The sequence below is a fragment of the Silurus meridionalis genome, chromosome 28, assembly GCF_014805685.1.
Source record: "Silurus meridionalis isolate SWU-2019-XX chromosome 28, ASM1480568v1, whole genome shotgun sequence".
NCBI lineage: Eukaryota > Metazoa > Chordata > Actinopteri > Siluriformes > Siluridae > Silurus > Silurus meridionalis.
In genome coordinates, this window is record NC_060911.1 from 8,428,701 (window position 1) to 8,449,049 (window position 20,349).

The window sequence follows — 20,349 nt, forward strand, 5'->3', positions numbered from 1 at the left end:
CTACACCATTCCCTTGTCATAAAACTACCACCAATGCACCACTAACTCTGCCACTTATCCAATGCTAGTCATAAATATACCATAAGTAATTGTCCAACATTTTCTTTCAGAGCCCAACCTTGCAAAATAATCCAGATTTGTAGTGTTCCACACTGGAGCTGAAATTGACCTACATGAGATTACACACATGCATGCAAAGGTTTTGGTGTCCACATCATATCATTTTCTGTAAATTGAAAAAACAAGTTACATTATACACATATACTGTACATCTATATGGAAAACTTGTGGCCAATAGTTGAAATTTTCAGGTCACTTTCAGGTTGACAATGCTAAAGTATTGACTTTAACTAAAGCATTCAACAACGATGACCTGCTTTAAACAGCTGACTTAGGATTTAATTGATGCCTACCGAGGAGAGGAAGGCTATAAAATGATTTTATTATAAGCAGTGCACTTCCAGCTTGCAGTTTCCCTTCTTGGAAATTTGATTAAGAAATGGCAGTTAAGGGGAACTGTAGAAGTCAAGTCAGGATCTGAAAGACCTGGAAATCTCTCACATAGACCGGCACCTATACTGCTCAGAATGCCAAAGCAAAATTTGAGCCTCTGCAGATTGAGTGGTTGTAAAAGATTTTACTGTGCAGCCCTGCATAAACATCATCTGCATATAAGAGTCATCAGACCTGAGATTTAATCAGAGTAGTGAAAGTCTTATATATACGAAAGTATTATGGTCTAATGAGGTATACATTTTAAGAATATCAAATATTTAGTCATAATCACAAACGGTGATTATTAGAGTTCGAGTACCGACAGTCGATTGCTGGAACTCAAACTGCTGAAAATACAGATAGTTTTTCCTGGTTGCTGGAGCGGCTGAGAAGGTTCGCTGCCATTATACAATACGAGAGCGGCCCCTAGAGGTGAATCACTAAGTCCACGTGTTGTTTGTTGAAGTGACTTTTTTATTCATTTTGAATATAACTGTTTTTATTTATTTGAAGTGTTTTTTTGTTTTTTTTTTTCAGTTTTAATGCATGTATTTTCCTTAATATTTATTGATTTAATTATTACGTTCATGTTTAATTTAGCACATTTTTTATAATTTAGTAGTGTTTTTTTTTGTGATGAACTTCAGTTGTATTGTACTTGCTGTGTTTTTTTTTTTTATTTTTTTTATCTAGTATGCAATTTAAAAACTATCCGTTTATTAAATGGTTTAGAGGTCGACCGATATTAACGACAGCTAGGTCGGATCGTATGCCGATAACTGTTAATCAACTGATTTCAAACCAAACCATTTCAAATAGATACTGGATCAAAAACAAACATGTATTTCTTTTGGCTGCTCCTATTAGTGGTCGCCACAGCGGATCATCCGTCTCCATATTCCCCTGTCCTCTACATCTGCTTCTTTTAAATGCACCACCTGCATGTCTTCCCTCACCACATTCATAAACCTCCTCCTTGGTCTTCCTCTTTTTGTCCCATGTCCCTCCACTGCACATGTCCAAACCATCACAATCGCACCTCTTTCACCTTGTCTGGAAAACGTCCGGGTCCCTCTAAATCGGTTATTGGCGAGTACGATTCGACCTTGCTATCATTATCGTAAAATCCGCTTTTAGTCGACCCCTAGTGATTATTACCATTGGATCATTTGATGGAAGTATACCTTGTCTTATTTATAACCTCGTTTATCTACTCCAACTCTTTAGGCTACTCTATTGGTTTATCAGGCTCTTATAAAGCTAATAGTTAAAGGTGATGTGATGGCAAGTATACATGCAGTATACATACAAATATTATCACTGGTGATGATTACAAATAGTTAATGAATGTTTTCGAGGTTTTAAAACATGCACTGGTCATTAAGGAACCGTGCTTAATTAAGAGGGTGCTAAAAATGCTCTTTGGCTGTTTGTCTCTTTCACATTTGGTCTGTTTAGCACCATGATGCAGTGCGAAGTCTGTTCTTTTTCATATATTCCTTTCTCTCTCTCTCTTTTTCTCTCTCTCTCTCTCTCTCTTTCTCTCTCTCTCTCACTTACTCTCTATCTGTTAAACACAAACACGTTGCATAATCTGGATGTCTGTTTTGCGCTTGTATTAGAGCAAATTACTGCATGCAATTTTTTTCATTTTCTCTTTATACACCATACATTAACCTGGCATTTGACACCACTGTGTTTCGCTTGATGCCACCGATTTAGATTTAGGAGGAAAGATTGTTACAGTGTCAACATACATTTTTGTTTTTTTTTTCGTGGCAAGGCAAGACGACAGCGACTCTCGGCAGGAAGTGATTTACATCGTGTTAATAAGCAGATGTACAATATCAGCATTCGTTCTGTAGAAGCGTTTTCTGAAATCGCACTCAGCAGGCTATGCTTCGATGTGCTCTGCCATATTTTAGCATTCTGCCGAAGTTTATTTAGCGTTTCCTGTTCCTGCTGTAAATCCTCATTCGCCTGGGTTTTGTTTACCGTGAACCACGTGACGCTGACGAGCAGGTGCAGCGTTGAAACGAGCCAGGATCAAACCGGGCATAACTGGAACAGTGCCACGGTGTGTGTGTGTGTGTGTGTGTGTGTTGGTGCAAAACTCAAAAAATTTCAAAAAATACACTTAATAAGATTACATGTACATCTATCTATCTATCTATCTATCTATCTATCTATCTATCTATCTATCTATCTATCTATCTATCTATCTATCTATCTATCTATCTATCTATCTATCTATCATTTAGTATATATATATATATATATATATATATATATATGAATAAATGCTCTTGAGGGCAAGTGCACTATTAATGTAGTAGATCTAAGTTACTAAGTAAATCGACCGCCTGTGCAGTTATGTTTAATTAAATCTGGCAGGTTAATTACATTTTAAATGATGAACACAAGTTAAAAACAAATGAAAATGTATTTATCCACCGTCTCCAATTATTGTATTTGTATTTATTTTTTTTTTCGGAATCATCAAAATCGAGTCGAACACGTGACGTCCGAAAAGGACCCTTTTAGTAAGCAGTAGGAGGAATTTACACAAGAAAGACTTCGATGACTGAGAAAGAAATGAGAGCTAGTAAGAAAAAGAGAGAGAGAGAGAGAGATGGCTGCCAAGTGTCTCTGTTGCCCGGGTGCTGGTATCCGTGGTTGTGGGTACATGCCAGTGTTCTGATTAGCATGATCTCGGTAGGCTGGAGTATTACACTGCCACCTGGACCCACAGACGCTCTCTCTCTCTCTCTCTCTCTCTCTCTCTCTCTCTCTCTCTCGCACGCACATACTCTCTCACATAGACACACACAGAGGTATAAACATTCAATAACACAGAGATTTCTGCAAGGGGGCACATTTCTCCTGCCGCTACATTCACTGTGCACCACACACACACACACACACACACACACACACACACACACACACACACACACACACACACACACACATCTATCACAGTGTGCTGTGTGTCACCTGAGCTATTTACCTCTCTGCCTGTTGTGACCTTTCTTCTAGAAAGAGAGTTCTGCTGTGCTGAGAGACACAACATGCCAGTTTGGAGAATTAATGTTGTTTGAGACAACGGCGGATACCCTTGTTTTTGCCTTTAGTAATTATCCCTTGTGTAGAAGGATATATGGGGCCCCTGGTTGTGATTTTTGCGAATGTAGTTTCTGAAAACACACATTTATAGTCATGTTTTGAGCCTATTATTTTAACAGTCATAACACAACAACCATTCTGCATCCTTTTAGCAATTTTACTATTCTTTAGGACAGTGTTAGGAGGTCAGGAGACAATATAGAGACTAATCAGGAAGGACAGCGGGTAATGGGTGGAGCGAGGAACACCAGGTACGTGTCTCAGTACTATAATTGATGCCTCTTTGACTCCTCAGTCGGTGCTTGACCTGGAATTCGATCGAACTCCACCACCATTAAGGACGCATCAATTGTGTAAACACTCTCAGAGGATGTTAGGAGACTTAAGATAGATGCAGTTCTGACATTTAGGAAGGGAAAGGAAACATACTTATACTACAAACGCATGCCAAAATACACGTTTGCATTTTAATAGAACATGATTGTAGAGTGACGTAGAGTTTACACTAATGTATCCACATTGATTTATGTTTAAAGAGTGAGTAAGATACAGTATTACGCTAATAAATCTTGTTTAAATTCTGTGGCAGAGATATATATATATATTCAGAAAACACCAGGGGTGTAATGGTATAGAAACTTCGGTACTTACCTCCGTTTTTAAGTCACGTTTCAGTTCAATTACACGGTACAGTTAGGGGGAAGAAATGCCAAACATTATTATTATTTTTTTTTTTATTAACCTCATTTATTATTATTATTAACATTTGTGAACATCGATTGTTTACATTTTGAAAAATAGTTTAAAATAAAATGCCTGCTAGGTTTAAAAAAAAAAAAGAAAATCAATTAAATAGTTAACATTAGTTTGACCGCATTAGGTAATACAGATGCTTATATTTATACGTGTGTGTGTGTGTTTTTTACATTTAATATAACATTTTCGAAATATATGTTCTACTTAACTGTTCTACTTATTTTAGCACACTTTAACGAATTTCTGCATTTAAGAAAGTTATTAATTTATTCATTTAATTTATGTATTTATGAATTCATTAATTCCTTCCATCTTTCATTCATTGATTTATTTATTCACTCCCTCGATATTTGGAACGTCGTGGCTGAGACAAGAACAAACGAATTTAGAATCCAATCAAAAACAATAGACTCAATCCAGGGTTGTGATGTCAAAGAATCAGGCTTTATTCCTGCAGAAACAAAGTCAGACCGTTCCATGGAAGTGTCCAAAATCACAGCAAAAACACAACCTTTTTATACTCTTTATACAGCCCAGATAACAACGCTACAACAACGGTTACCTCGTCTACAACCATTATCTTCAAAATCTTCCCTTTACATTTTAATAAAGTAATGGTGGCAAGTTCCTTTCATCTTTGTTTTTTTAGTTTTATTATTATTATCAAAAGTAACAGGTTAAAACCAGATTCCGCATTGTCCAGGCCTGACCTGTCTATGACCTACAAACATGATGTCATTACACCTGCATTAGTAAAGTCTAACTCTAGAAACTACTGCTTTCACTTATTTGCACAAATTAATCACTTACTGTGGATATACTGATTATAATTTATCCCCTTGTTTGGTTATACTGATATCAAAAATTTGCTTAATGTAATAATAAAAAGTAACATTAATAAAAATTAACAATAAAATATGAAATTATACCTTATTAATTGTCCGAATCTTCTCCTTTCGAGAGAAATTCTTGAAGCTGCTCATAAAAACACAAAAGAATCCATATCGCTAGATGTCGTATGAACGGACAGAAAGTGGCAGCGATTTTACACGTCCTCAAAACAAAGTCTGTCTTTTCACACATTTGCAATTACAAATCATTTCGAATCACATTGACACTGAGATCAAAGTGCGAAGCGGAGACTAAACATCGTACTGAAAGTCCTGCACTAACACTGTTCAGTACCAGTAGTCTACGTTACACCCCTAGAAAACACCATCGATTCTAGGAGTCCAAAAAATCTAACGACTCCATCTGTCAGCCATCTTTGTTCATAAAGGGACAAAAATAGTGGTCACCATCGCACAGTGCAAATCTCCAGCTAAAGTACATGTTTAGTTATGTCTTGCATGATTTTGTGCAGTAGCAGGTGTTCAGTAGAAACAGTCCTCAGTAGAAACAGTTTAGACACGAAGATGTGGTTTACAGATAGAACATCTAAGAGTGATGCTCATATCAAGTGACACCTAGAGGCTCTCCATCGCCACTAATCTGTCGACTGGTGTGTCATAATTTGCAATTCTGGATCATGTTCACTCTCTCGGTGCGGTCACATGTGTTGTCATTGCATCACTACGGCAATGACACTCCACTCGACCCCTCCTTTCCTTCCTCCAGACATTCGATTCGACCCTTCCTTTCTGCCAGGGACTCTGGATTTCTGGCAGACATCTCGTCATGCATGGTAGCTCATCAGCTGAAAACAGAAAAAAAACCAGCAAAACCCGAGCTACTGTACACCCCCCAGAGACATGTCCTAATGTCAAGATCTTGTGATTTCCCAGGACAACTCTCAGATCTCACCACGTGTCACTGCAAACTACCTTGGGGGAACCATGAAGATCCAACGGCCCTTCTCGCCTTTCATGGCTAAATTGACATGCTCATACTCGGTTCGTAGGCCGTTTCTATCCACAGTTCAGCCCCTTGTGGAATACAAAAATTTATCGTGTCAGATCTGCCCTGAGAGCACCGTATGACCTTTGCAACTGATCCAGAATGCAGTGTTTTCAGCCACCCCAATTTGTCCCAACAGCTCCTCAGGTTTTTAACACTGACGCCTGCCTACGACATCTTAGCGCACTTATCTTACCCACTAGAGGTCGCCCTATATGGGTTTTTCTCTGAGTGTCGCCGATGCCTATATTTAGAAATCAGAGCAGCTGATGGCCGATATATGATGCCGATTTTTTGGGTCGATATGTTTGGCCGATTTTCTTTCCTTCCCCCTTCAACAGTTAATTAATAAGTAGTATCACAGAAAATGGAATAATCTAAATACATTTCTTGAACATCACAAGCCTTACAATCAGTGCACTTAGCAGGTTTTGTAACCAGTTCCTACCAGGAGCCTAAACTATTGTACAGCTGGTTGAAGGCTCTCTAGCAATACAGTTCCTAAAACTGCTATTCTTGCACTCTCTTTCTCTCTCTCCAAATGTTATTCTCTCTCCAAAAGTAGCATCATATAACACCAATGAAATACACTATATTGCCAAATGTATTGGGTCACCTAGTCATAAGTTGAGTATTGCATCCCACATTTAGTCCCAGTTGGCTCTTATTGTTGACTCCACTTTTCTGGGAAGATGTTCCACTAGATTTTCAAAGTGTGCTTAGTGTGCTTTTCAAGTTCTAGCTTCTTCCTGTGTGGATGTTGAATACTGACTACTGCCACCTGCTGGTATGGGGGAGTTATCTTCTCTCTTTTTAATGTCATCCTCACCCGTCAACCAGGAATAGTGAACCAGGCTGTGGAAATGATGTGGACAGAGACTATAAAGCAATTCACCCTAGAAACGATTGCCTGCCAATTGCCACTGATATAAATGTAAATGAAAAAAAATCGGAATCCTGCCGAGCGAATCCAGGACGTAATGCACCGAGCGGACAAGAAGAGCAAAGCGACAAAACGGGGCAGATTTTTGGCCCGGTTAATTTCACATACGAACAATATTAATTATCACTGCCGTGTCTGTATGAGCCTCGTACCGGCTGTTCAGCGGGAAAAGAGCTGCAGTGACGGATGTGGTAATGAGTAGTGTGGGTTCAACCGAATTGGACGCTCTGAGTAACGCTCCCTAGTTCACACCAAAATAGACCAAATCTAGAACCCCACCCCACCTCCACAACCCCGCCATCAAATTCTGAAATAAGGCGGGCTGGCAAATGCCCCAGCAATCAAATGTGAAATGGGTGTATGGGTGAAATGGTGTGTATTATTAACACGGATAAACAGGCATGCCGAAGAGTAAAAGTCACCGTTGTGCATTCCTGACGCCAAGCCCGACCCGCTGTCAGAATATCAATCATCCTTCCAAGCAGCCTTTTCTCCTGATACATTCTCACACACACATGTGCGCACACACACACACACACACATACACATGCATACACAGATGGCATAGAGGTCGAAGCACTTTAATGAATTTTCAAAGGGGACAACATTGGCAATATTAAAAGGGAAGACTAACCTTCAACTCTTCTGACACTATGCCACCAGACTGCTCTCTCTCTCCACACACACACACACACACACACACACACACACACACACACACACTCACGCGCACATACGCACATATACACGCACACACACACACACACATACACAAAGTCTGCATCTAGAGTTGGATTGCCCAGTTTTCTCCCAGTGCAATGTGTGTGTGTGTGTGTGTGTGTGTGTGTGTGTGTGTGTGTGTTGTGGATATACAGGCGGAGAGGTTCAGAGGTGATTTTTAATGATGGCTGCATATGGCTCCCACCACTGGGTGTAAACAGGCCACTCATGGGTGCCATTCATCTGCTGGAGAGCAACATGGTGTAAACACACACACACACACACACACACACACACACACACACACACACACACACACACACATAGACCTACTGTAACGTACATCCATAATAGCTCTTGGTTAATCCTAATCCTGGAGTAGTAGTGCCAAAAGGAAGAGAGAAAGAGAGAGAAAGAGAGTCTTTTCCTCATATACAGGATGCCAGTAGTGACTCGTTCTGCTGCTAAAATCAAAAATTAGGTCCAAAAAAAAAAAAAAAGAAACAAAAATTAAAAAGAATCAGGTCTGGAACTAACAAGTGGTTACGTCAGCGGCTTGGAAATGATTTTCATCACCATGACAACAATGCCTGCAATCTTTTTTTTTTTTTTTTTTATGGACAGCCCATTACAAATTCAACCTTTATTGTTACTGTACAATTAACTTTTGCTCCAATGAATCAATATTAAAATAAAAACCACTTTGCTAGCAAACTTTGTCTGAGAATCTATAAAACCATAGACAATAGATTTGATAATTATATCTGGCCATTTCATTTTTCATTTAGAATAAAAAAAAAAAAAAAAAAAGAAAATGGATCACTATTTTTATTTTTTTTAATGCTACAGAACCAAACTACAGAAAAACAAGTACTTTTCCTGTTTCTTTGTGGATGATTATTGTGCATCTGATGCATGTACGAAATGAACAGTGACCTTATTTAAAACAAAATTTGGAAAATATTGCAGTTTTCGAAACAATTAAAATCTATTTAAAACAGCTCAGACCTAATAAAAGAAAATGACGCATATTGGGTAGCGCAACACCCTCTATAGAGTGTATAAGCTCCGCCCACTTCTTCTCTTAGACTGCTGGCCTGGTGCAGCTGTCCTGAAACTGCTGTGACGTACTGCTTCTGAAGTCCTGCAATTAGACAGAATTCTGTTTTAGTTTGCTTTTGATTTTCTTTTCCATACATCCATGAAGAAACAGGAAAATGAATAGTTTTTCCGTAGTTTGGTTCTGGAGAAATAATTTGAAGCAAAAAAAAATTCTCTAATTCTCTTTCCAAATGACAATCTAATGACCAAAATGTACAAGCACCTGTCATTTATTAGTCATTTTATATCTGATTATTGAATGCTTTTTGCTTGCTTTTATAGTTAAAGCTGGATGCTATGAGAGAAAACGCAAAAGAAAGAAATGAGAATAAAAAGAATTAGAAAAAAAAAAAAGAATTTGTTTGAAATGTGCATGTACAACAAATGCATTTATTAACAGAACACAGATTTGTAACCGTACTATATATATAACTATATATTATAAAAATAAGATATGGATGTGTAAAGGTCGACCGTTTTATTGGTTTTGGCGATTAATAGGCGCCGATAGTTGATTGCTGGAACTATCGGCTATTGGCAAAAATCCATACTGATGCTGGAGAGGCCGAGAAGGTCGGCGGTCATTACGAGAGTGGCCTGTAGAGTCACTGACTTAATGTGCTGTTTGATTTTACACGAGACTGTGCGCTGCACGGAGAGCGCTATTAGATTCAATTCAATTCAGTTTTATTTGTATAGCGCTTTTAACAATGAACATTGTCTCAAAGCAGCTTTACCCAGAAAATGTGATGATTAAAAGTGGATATGTTCTTTATAAGTAAGTTTGTCCCTGATGAGTGAGCCAGTGGCGACTGCGGCAAGGAAAAACTCCCCGAGATGGCATAAGGAAGAAACCATGAGATATGCATTATTAAAATTATATGCATTATTTATAATTAATAATTCTATAATATCAATTATAAAATAACATATTAATACATATATACATTTTTTTTATTAAGCACATTTTCAGTGCTCATTTAAAAACTTTTGTAATAAAGTTCAGTACTATTTTAATTGGAGTGTTTGTTTGCTTTAAAATCTTTTGGTTGATTAATTGGTTATCGGCAAATACGATCCGACCGAGCTTTCGTTATTAGTAAAATCCACTATCGGTCAACCTCTGTAAATGTGTTTCTCATGAGTTACGTTTACAGAAAAGAACAGTACGATTTTGTCAAAACACATTGAGAGGCACTTTACTATCTCGGACCTCATGTTATCCTTTTTTTTCCCGGATAATCATATTGAAAATCCTTTTTTTTCCTTTTCATTTAAATTGGAAATAAACACAAGGTTTTAGAATGTGAAATATTTAAGAACCCAGAAAGTACATTCAATATCTTAAATATTTAATCTTATATCTAAGTCCCTATTTAAAGTCAGCCCTATGTGATATATTGACCATGTTAATTGCTTTTGTACAAAAGATTTCAGCCTCATGTCTACTCTTTTCTTTCAAAGCACGTGTTCGGACGACGCTGGTGTGTTCGATCTTTAACAGATTGTTAAGTTTTACACACACTTGTGTAGTGCAAACTAAAGCAAATTTGTTCAGTGGGAACCAAATACTGGGAAAGTCTGCAGTTTATATAAATATTTCAAAGATTCAACTTTGAACTAATGCTGTTGTCAATGATAGATGTGCAGTGAAAATTGGTATAGAAGCAACCCATACGATAAATAAATATATATTTTTAAATATATTTAAAAATTTATTTCAAAATATACAAAAAAATGGCTAAAATATATATTTGCTGAAATATATATCAATATATATTTACATAAATAAATTTTTTATAAATACATTTTTTTTGCCCATTTTTTTATATTTTCGAAAAAAGATATTTTTTAATCAGTTAAATATGTATTTTGCCCTCCATATATTTCAATCCAAGAAAATACATTTACATGAAACATTTTAAAGAAATCTTTATTTTATTTACGGAATTTTGGCAGATGCCCTATATATATATATATATATATATATATATATATATATATATATATATATATATATATATATATTGGTTTAAATGAAATATATTTTCAAATTAAAAAATTTAGACTGCTCTTTAAATGCTTACTGTGCTTACTACTTTCACCTAAATCTAAAATCCCAAATCTTTCTCAGATGCTCACATTTGTATCTCTTTATTTCTTGCTTACCGTTGGCCAGGCTCCAGGCTGCCATCTCGGCTCTAATGAAAGGTGGTAAAGAGCAGCTGCCAGTATTTCCGGCCGACTGAGCAGGTTAAAGTGTGACACTAGCGGTGGGAATGTTCGCTGTCACCATGCTAATTGAACAATAATAAGACAGAGCCCCGCTTTCATTCTCACCCTGCACTTTCTCTGCTCTCACTCGTTCGCCCGTTCGTCCTATTTAGGGATGAGCCAGATGGAACAGACACACACACTCAGAGTGATAATCCAGACTGAACTCTTGGGTAATGTGGTATCATACGGATATCATCTTGCTGAGGAATTAGGCTTATACTGAGTCGAGTCCATTTTTGTGCTTGTTGAATGTGGCATAGGCCTCAGAAAAAAACAAGCACTTATCACTCGAGTGGTGACGGTGATATCTCATTTATCTAATTATACAACAGAGATTATTTCTGGAAAATTCACATTTAAAACGTTGATTTCTTATAAAATATGAGATTTCAGTTACACACACTTGCACTGGTTTATAATAAAGGATCTCTTGTGTGACTAATAAGTGCATTATTAGTTGTGATAAATTACTACAATGTGTGTCCCATGCTGTATGTATCAATTCTGATCCACATTGAAGTTCATTCTGTAAATTAGGATTCAGATGCGAGCTGGTTGCACTGTAGTGTTTTCATCAGCTGGTTACAACAAGCTTGGTATAACGTGATACTACAGAAGTAATATGTATGTATAATACAATGATTTAAATCGATTTGTTTTGGTCACAAGTTTCCAACAAAGTAATTAAGTCACAAGTCATTTTTTGACACAACAGATTCAAGTGTTTGTGGGACGGACTTCCGATCAGAAGGTCATGAGTTCAAATCCCAGCACCATCAAGCCTGCACTGTTGAGCCTCAACTGCCCAGTTGCTATAAATGTAAATGTTAAAGGTATATACAGTGGTCACCTGGAACTCGTTACGTTCTAAGACGTTCTAAGCGAGTTCTGAAAATCCGCAAATTACGGACCCAGCCCCTAAGGTACCTTATTGAATTTATCTACACATTACGCCAGTAAGTTGGTTCCTTTTTGATGCAGACTCAACAGAAAATGTGACGTAATAGACATCAATGCTTTATTTATCACTTAAAATAGAATAATACAATAATGTGTTTTGAAAATGTTATGAAATTTGTTAGTGAAGACACAGTTTAAAATGCTTTTCCTAACGCTCCTGAAAATTCGGTCCGATAGTTAGGTCCTGATTGAGAACCCGGGAAAAAAAAAAAATCCGAGCCGCGAGTTTCGAAACCGCGAATTAAGAGTTGACTGTAAAGATCAATTCAAATAGTCTAATAATTCATGCTCATTACAAAAAATATTGAAAAAACGAAACACTAAATAAATGCATCATGATTTTCATATTCATACATGCTTTTTTGTTTTTACCCTTTTTTATTTTTTTTTTATTTATTTTTTTTATTTGTTTTTACACGCTCTTTTGTATTAATTCTCATTTCTTTCGCTCTCATTTTTTCTCTAATAGCATCCAACCTTAAATGTAAAGCTATTGGCTCAAAACAAAAAAAAGCACAAGGTAATCAGATATAAAAAAAAAAAAAAAACGCAAATCAGTCACAAAACAAACACTTCTCACTCTCCAGAGTTTTATAAATTCTTGTTTGAAGAATTCATGAACAATTTCATCTATTGTTTCTGATAGTATAGATTTTCAAACAAAGTTTGCTAGTAAAGTGTTTTATAATATTGATTTATTGGTGCAAACATCATTCTAATAGTAAGAATGAATGGTGAATTTTTTAATGCGCTGTTATGTTAAAAAAAAAAAAAGAAAAAAAAATTGCATTCGTTATTAGACTCTATGAATCGTTGTCCAATTAAATTAAGCTTCATTGGACAAAACAAGAGCTTATTCTACCTTTAATACAAGTATGAGTTTGTAGGACTGAAGACAGTACAATTCAGCTGTAATACCTTCACACATAGTTCCAGGGCATTCAGAGGTTTTTGGGCAGGAGCACTAAATGCCCTCTTTTGTATACATGAGTAAACAGAAGCTCTCAGTTGGCCAGCATGACCCTGATTGACTCCATCCCATCTAGAGACTCTGAGCCAGGACTAAGTTTGGCCTTGTTGGGATTTATCCTGGGGAGGGGAAGGCGCTTACGCGGCGTCTGAGTGTGGATCTGATTCTTGCAAGAGACCGAGAAAGAAAATGAGATTCGTTGCACGTGTACTGCTTGTATGCAGTGTGGTTCTGCAGGATTATCTAGATTTGAAAATATTTGAGAATAGGAATTAGGCATACAGTCTAAACAGGGCAGGAGTTTCATCTGTGTGATAGGGTTTAAAATATTAATTGTGTTCCTTTCTGAACTAAAATATTGACTCATTTATATGAACCTTTCTTTTCGGTTTGTTATATCTGAGATGGAAAGCGTTTCAATACCGTAGAAATCTGTAGTATTTTGCTTCATGTCTTTCCATCCTGTCTCTATTATCACGTCTTTCCAAATACACACACACCCCTACTAGAAAAGCCGGGACCTTTGAGCATAAAATGTTTTGGTTAATAATATGATTGTGTAGTTAAGTGTGGTAATAAAGTGAAATAGAGGAACTGTTAGGACTTTATCGGGTAATGGTAATATCAGAAAAGGAGAACGCTTGTAAAACTGATTGAAATGGAGATTATGGCCACTAATAGGATTTACATTATATTACAGTACATCAAACTGAACTTTAACTTGCAACTAATGGACCCCTGAACCCTAATTCAGGGTATTTTATGTATAAACCTGTACTTAAAAAAAAAAAAAATGCAAAAGCCGAACATCTTTAATGTTGACATTTGAAAGCTTATAGTGGCTGCTAGTTGAGGGGTGCATGGGGGATTTCTCCTTTGAACAAATTCCCCCATGCTAGGTTGTTTCTTTCTGTAAGAAAAATAAATAAATAAATAAATAAATAATAATACAAAATTATATAAATATAAATAAATAAATAAATAAATAAATAAATAAATAAATAAATAAATAAATAAGTATTGAGTATGAAAGGTGTAAATTGTGTGAATCAATAATTGTATTAATTTTACTGATAATTGTAGATGGCAATTTGACAACCATACTTTAAAAATACGCACAGACATTTAGTTCAGTTAAGAAGATAAACTATAAATATACAAACATCGAAAACAACGTAGTAAAGCCGCAGTAAATCATGCTTGAAAACAGATAACTGTTGTAGTAGACAAAACGTAGCAAACTAACAGGCTTAATTAAAAAAAGGGAAAAAATATACACTGGTGTACAAACACAAACACTGTAAACCAAAACAGTGTCTAAAAATGGCATCGTTTACATTTAGTGCTTCTATTTGCTGCTTTTAGATTTAGTGTTTGTTCGCACCATTTTGATTGAATGATTTAGTGCGACTGTCCTGAAGTTAGCGAACAAACAGTTCATTAAACTGTACCATGATCACAAATGTTGAGCTCAGTAGCTCCTACTTTTATACCAAAAACTGTTGAAAGAACATTTACTTATAATCTTATACTCCAGTGCTCATGTTAGTTCTCACTCTCCAGTGTTCTGTATTGTTGAAAAATTTATGATCAAACTCTTGATGTCACCCAAATGAGGATGGGTTCCCCTTTTGAGTCTGGTTCCTCTCAAGGTTTCTTCCTCATTACATCTAAGGGAGTTTTTCCTTGCCACAGTCGCCATGGCTGCTCATCAGGGATAAATACACACCATTCACCTTGACTGTTGATTTCTGTAAAGCTGCTTTGAGACAATGTCTGTTGTGAAAAGCGCTATACAAATAAACTTGACTTGACTTGACTTGACTTGACTTGACCATTTTCACATGAGGAGGATTCTACAGTTTATTGCTTACCGTGACACCAGTTTTCGCTTCATCCGTGACTCCGGTATTTTCTTTTCCCGCTGCCGGTTGACCCTGTACTCTCCATTTCCAAACCCGTAACTTAAGCAGCCCAACTAATCCATAACGAATTACAATATCAGTTATTAGCAATTTTATCGATTAGTTGTTGCAGCCCTATTCACGATCGATCGATCGTCACTAAGCATCCTGCTGGTGCATTTGTACTTGTGTCCATCCACTGCTATACTAATCTGTATTATATTAATCCATCATGGCCTACATCACTAGCATTTGTTGTTTTAGCAGAGATTTACAAGCACACATTTTTTTTCCTTCTGTACTTTTTTTAAGCCGATCAGAAGACTTCTAGGGATCTTAGTAATGCTAGCTCAGGTTCCTGCAAAACTCTTCTACATTAACTAAAAAGACAAGGCATACAGAGGCACACGTCTGTCCATCTGAGCTGAGCCGTAACAGGGCGGATTCAGGGTTGGGAATGTAGAAAGCATTCTACCGTTTCCTTTGTCATTCATTCACATCAAGTCTTCAAACAACACAAAGGTCCAGTAACTGGGTTCAAAAAGAGACAGTGGGTTTGGTGGAGTCTCTGATGCGAGTCTGGTTTGTTCAGCTCGTGCTAGGCTGGGGACAAGTGTAGGAGAAGAACTACTAATGATAATGAAATGAAATTTCCAAAAAGCAGGTAAAACAAACACGGGAGGCATACAAACGGAATTAAACATCAAGCCAACACACTGAGACTTATATGTAGGCATCAAAAAAGAGGAAATCCATAATCCTAAATAAAAACATGAGCAGGAGCGAAAAGTAGAAAACACTGAAATACAAGAACACAGCAGTACAGCACTGCCACATGCATTTCACGGAAACTAACAAAGACACGGGAATTAAAGTACTAACATGGAACAGGTGCACATAATAAAAAGCAAATGACAAAACCAACAAACTTGAGAACATGGCACTAGTCACCATGGGAACTGCAGTGCAAAGGGGAAATCTATGATGTTTTTTTTTTTTTTTTTATTGGGGTCATTATTTTTTATTCTACTTGACCTGCACTAGTAGTATAATAAATAAAAGTGTATTATATTCATATCCATGTACACGTCACACACACACACACACACACACACACACACACACACATATATATATATATATATATATATATATATATATATATATATATATATATATTTGTTTTATTTATTTATGTATTTATTTATTTTATTAATGTATGCAGTACATTATGCAGTACCCCATATTAAAAATAGTGAAAACCGTGAAGACAGAATTCTAGAATTGTGAAATATCACATGAAAAATGAAATATTACATGCACATAAGTATTCAGATCATTTAATCAGTTTTAGTTAAAGCATCCTTTGGCAGCAATTGCAGCCTTTTTAAGTATGAGGCAACAAGCTTTGCACACCTTGTTATGGGGGAATTTCTGCAATTTTTCATGGCAATTGCCCTCAAGCTTGGTCTGGCTGGATGGAGAGCATCAGTGGACAGCCACTTTCAGGTCTCTCCAGAGACGTTCAATAGGGTTCAAGTCTGGGATTTGGCTGGTCCACTCTAAAACATTCACAGAGTTTTCCCTAAGTCACTCCTGTGTTGTCTTGGCAGTGTGTTTAGGATTGTTTTCATGTAGGAAGGTGAACCTTTGGCCCAGTCTGAGGTCCTGAGTGCTGTGGAACAGGTTTTTATTGAGGATATCTCTGTAGTTTGCTCTATTCAGCTTACTCTCAACCCTGACCAGTTGCCAAGCCACTGCTGCAGAAATACACCCCTACAGTATGATGCTGCCACCATCACGCTTCACTTATGGGATTGTTTTGTTCAAATGATGAGCAGGGCAGTGAGCAGTTCTCCAGAGATCAATCTTGGTTTTTATCAGACCGGAGAATCTTGTTTTACACAGTCTAAGAGTCCTTCAGGTGCCTGTTGGCAAACTCCAAGTGGGTTTCTATTTGGATTTGCATTGAGGAGAGGCTTCTGTCTTGCCACTCTGCCATTAAGCACCGATGGGAACTTTGTCCCATCTCAAAACAGGATCTGTCAGAGTGACCATCAGCCCTCTTTCACCTCTCATTAAGGCCCATCTCCCCGATTGCTCAGTTTGGCCAGGTGACCAGCTCTTGGAAAAGTCCTGGTTGTGTCACATTTCTTTTATTTGAAAATTATAGAGGGCCACTGTGCTCTTGGGAATCTTCTTTTCCAGCCTCCCACCCTCCTCACTTTCCTATTATTATAACCAACATGACTTGACAGTGTTACTGATATTTGTGTTGCTCCAGCTGTGCCCCTTAGGTCTTGTTTTGTAGTTTGTGAGGCAAAGTGCTCTACCTTTAGTCTCCTTTTGATGGCTTCTAAAGTTGGCTCAGCTTGAGATCTTTATACATGCTCTGTACAATATTTCTACACAATATACACTATCGACAAAAGAATTGGGACACCTGACTTTTCCAACCATATGTGGTTCTTCCTCTTCCCCAAATTGTTTTGGAGGCACTGGTTGTACTGGATGCCTTTGGATGTGTTAGAATGAAATTTTCCCTTCACTTGATTTTGGAGACCAAAACACCTCCAGCATGACTAAGCCAGCTCCATGAGATATGCTTTACATGGGTTGGAGTGGAAGATCTTAAATAGTCTTCTCTAGAGCTCTGACCTTAACCCTATGGAACATCTTTTGGATGAACTGGAATAATCACCTCACCCACATCAGTACCTGATTTTACTAACGTGCTTGTAGCGCAAATCTCCACAAGCACACTCCAGAATCTAGTGGAACATCTTCCCAGAAGAGTGGAGGTTATTGAAGTACTAAAAAAAGGAAAGGGATGTCCGAAAAACACATCTGGAACTCAAGTGTCTTTTGTCTGTATAGCGTACATGTCCACAGTATAACTGCGTTCAGAATCGTTTCTGCATTTTCATACCGGAGTGTTTTGTACCAGTTTGTGTAATCAGGAAGAGTTTGTTATTTTATCATCAAATCTCCTGATTGCTTAATCGCGACCTCTTTTCTCACGCTTTTCTCTCTTGGCATGATGTAAGCATAGACTTTTCAGATAGACAGACCGGTGTGTGAGATACAGGATGTCCCTGGATGCACTAAAGGAGTGTGGGAACAGGACTGTGGGAGTTTTAGAGAGAGAGAGAGAGAGAGAGAGAGAGAGAGAGAGAGAGCTGAGAGAAGTGCTTGCATGAAAATAGGAGCTTCATATATTTACTCTGAAATGAATGTCAGTGTGGAGTGGAGAATTTGAGGATATGGCAAATAGGACGGTCTGATTCTGTTACTCGCTGTCTCTCTGTAACCATTACTGGTTTTGAGGAGAAAATAAAGCACTCGGAAAGACTCATATTTCACAGCGTGTATGCATGCGCTTGCGTGTGTGTGTGTTTGTGTGCCTACAGTATGTGTTTGAAGATCTTTGAGGAAAATTACCTCAGTGAGGTGCATGTGGGCTGAAGTAGCTTCTGAGAATCTGTCTCTTCCTCTCTCTCTCTCTCTCTCTCTCTCTCTCTCTCTCTCTCTTTTTTACACGTATTCTCCCTCTCTTTCTCTCTTCCTATCTCAAGCTCTTACTTTATAGGGAATACTGACAATTATAAATGTAACGTGTGCAAACTTTAGGTCCTGAAGGGATGGTCATATGCTGCTTCATGTCAAGTATATAATAAATGAGTGTATGCCTTAAACAGAGACTATTCTTAACCTTACCACTACTGCCATTCTTCACCAAGCTACTGTACACTCAGTGACAAAGTGCTGATGTTTCTTTTTTTCTTTCCCCTTCTCTCTCTCTCTTTCTATCTTGTTTCTCCCTTTTCTCTTTCTCGCTGTCTATCTTTATTCCTTTTCTTTACTGCTTACAGACGTGACCAAGAGCATCAGGAAAGGTACGTTAATGGGTGGTCATGTAAACACACACACACACACACACACACACACACACACACACGTACAAGTTCGAAACATGTGGTCTTGCATTTGTCTTTTATACATATATGCAACAAACGAGGTAATTTATCAGTATAAACATTTACTTTGACCAAACATATATACAAATGTCTAGATGTTAAACTCACCACTAGATATGCTTCAGATCATTGTCTTGTTCTATAGTTCCATGAGCTGCAGTCCAGACGTGTTGAACTATGGAATGGTAGCCATGTTGGTTCATAATTTCTTTTACCTGGAATAAGCCTCCAACTTTCCCTGCTCCAAAACAACCCCAGACAATTAAGCGTCTACCTCCACATTTGACTGTTGGGGTTAGGCAGTCTGATAACATCTTCTCTCCTGTTCTCCATCCTATATTAGTTCTTCTGAGACAAAAATGTTACATTTGGACTCATCTGTCCACCATACTTTCTCCTTGTTTAATGTTGAATTTAGTTTTTTGCCTTTTACCTTGTTGGTTGCATATAAACAAATGGAATGTGCATGTGTCTCAAAAACCATAAAAGACTCTTTTGACAGACACTGTGTATGTATGTGTATATGCGTAGCCAGCGATACGATACGTTAAAGATTCATATGTAGCAGCTACTGTTTGATGCTATGCAGTTCAATATGGTACACTTAGTTCCCTTTTATTCATTTGGTTTAGACAAACAGCAAATCAATGTACCTAAGTGCTTTCTGACTTCTAACAGAAGACAAAGAAAAAAAGATTAAATAGAACCAGACGTTTTTCTCCTGTTCCGTCCCCAGGAAGACGCAGCTCTACCTCTGCCATGTTAATCTGTATTCTATGTGACTCTCAGGACACGCCTCGGTCTCCGTAGTATCGTGATTCGTCATATTCACGTAGCAGCAGCAATCCATTATTACTACTACAAAATATTGGTCACAAATTATTGGTCACTTTTTAAATAATAAAATTATAACACCTCTGCTAATAATTATATATAAATAGTTCGTTTTTTTGGCAATGCAAATATATCAATGCACACTTTTTTTATCCGATGCATCACATCGTTAACTTTTATGCCAAGTCACCGATAGGAATCAGTGAATCTTACAATCCCTGATATATAAACTGCTGATAGAGCTTTTACTTTGTACTAAAATACACTATTTTAGTGTCACAGTTTGTGTGTTGACTAGTAAACTAAACTACACAAATGATCCTATTTATTTAATCGTTAATATTGTAAACTGTAGATAAGAAAACCGTGACTTAAGAGATTGAACATTAG

At 37.3% G+C, this 20,349-nt stretch overlaps 1 protein-coding gene across 33 annotated transcripts in view; it reads left to right on the forward strand.

The window, feature by feature from the left end:
* The window catches only part of LOC124381468 (receptor-type tyrosine-protein phosphatase delta-like), a 434,510-nt gene that overhangs the window by 89,061 nt on the left and 325,100 nt on the right, over positions 1-20,349 (forward strand). For all 33 annotated transcript variants that reach the window (XM_046843111.1, XM_046843117.1, XM_046843118.1 and 30 more), the window contains exon 4: positions 19,021-19,044. The gene's annotated coding sequence lies outside the window, so the exon portion shown is untranslated. The remainder of the gene's footprint in view (positions 1-19,020; positions 19,045-20,349) is intronic.